Genomic DNA, 1,047 nt, shown 5'->3' with positions numbered 1-1,047 from the left:
TGGCGTTTGCTTTTTGACTTAATTGTTATATACGATTATTTACATTTTGTCAAACTTAACTTTTTAATACAATAAATGTATTATACTGTAAATAATTAAAGTTGTAAATTTTTTATTTATTTTAATATTCTTTAAATTATGTATAACAAAGGAGAAACTTTACCTTTAAGGTTAATTGGAATTAAAAGGAGAAATATAACACAAATAGGATGAAAGCAACCAATTTTAAAGCCTTCCTATTTATTTTCATGTTTATGAAATTAAATTAAAACATAGTAGATTAAATAAAAAAGATATATGGAAAAAAATCCAGTGTTAATATTAAATATAAAACTCTGTAAATTCTTTAATGACTGAAAATTTTACTTCACTCACAGATATAAATATCTTCAAAAAGTATCTGACAGCGGTGGGATTCGAACCCACGCCCTTTCGGACTGGTGCCTAAAACCAGCGCCTTAGACCGCTCGGCCACGCTGCCGTTGACGTGTGAGCCAATAAATTTGAACCGTTCATGAATAAATATTACATCACATTACAATCTACAATTTCTCTATTGTTATATTATATATAGACGCTATATAATATTCTAATACTATTTTCTAAATTATTGAATGTTCAATATTTTTATATCTCTTTTTATATCATTTTTTTTTTTATTCTTAAAGTTAATTACAACATACACAACGTCTCTCTTTTTTTTTTCGTTCCCTCTAGACGTTTTTTATACTTCATTAAATATGTTATAGGGTCTCGTATGAGAAACACAATTTCATATTGTCGTTTCTACTTTTTTCTTTCACAATTATTTCTAAAGCTCTAGATTTTTGCAGATATACTTGTTTATTTATTTTTTATATTATTTGTTGTCTTATAATAATATATATTTTTTTTATATAGATATTAATGAAAATCTTATAGGTACATTTTTACGTATATACATATAATGATACAATGCAGAAACACATTATATTAGGTTCAATTAAATCAGAGGCTAATGAAAATTCCTCAAATAAATGAATTCATCTATATATGAATTGATTCTTA

The 1,047-nt window shown here is 24.7% G+C and overlaps 1 non-coding gene across 1 annotated transcript; it reads right to left on the bottom strand.

The window, feature by feature from the left end:
* Positions 1-401: 401 nt before the first annotated feature.
* Trnal-uag (transfer RNA leucine (anticodon UAG)) lies at positions 402-481 on the bottom strand. Its single transcript has one exon. It is a non-coding gene; the product is annotated as a tRNA-Leu (tRNA).
* Between the last annotated feature and the right edge of the window lie 566 nt (positions 482-1,047).

Source organism: Danaus plexippus, chromosome 6 (genome assembly GCF_018135715.1).
Source record: "Danaus plexippus chromosome 6, MEX_DaPlex, whole genome shotgun sequence".
NCBI classification, from domain to species: Eukaryota; Metazoa; Arthropoda; class Insecta; order Lepidoptera; family Nymphalidae; genus Danaus; species Danaus plexippus.
The sequence above is the reverse complement of the archived record's forward strand: the minus strand, read 5'-3'. Positions and strand labels throughout refer to the sequence as shown.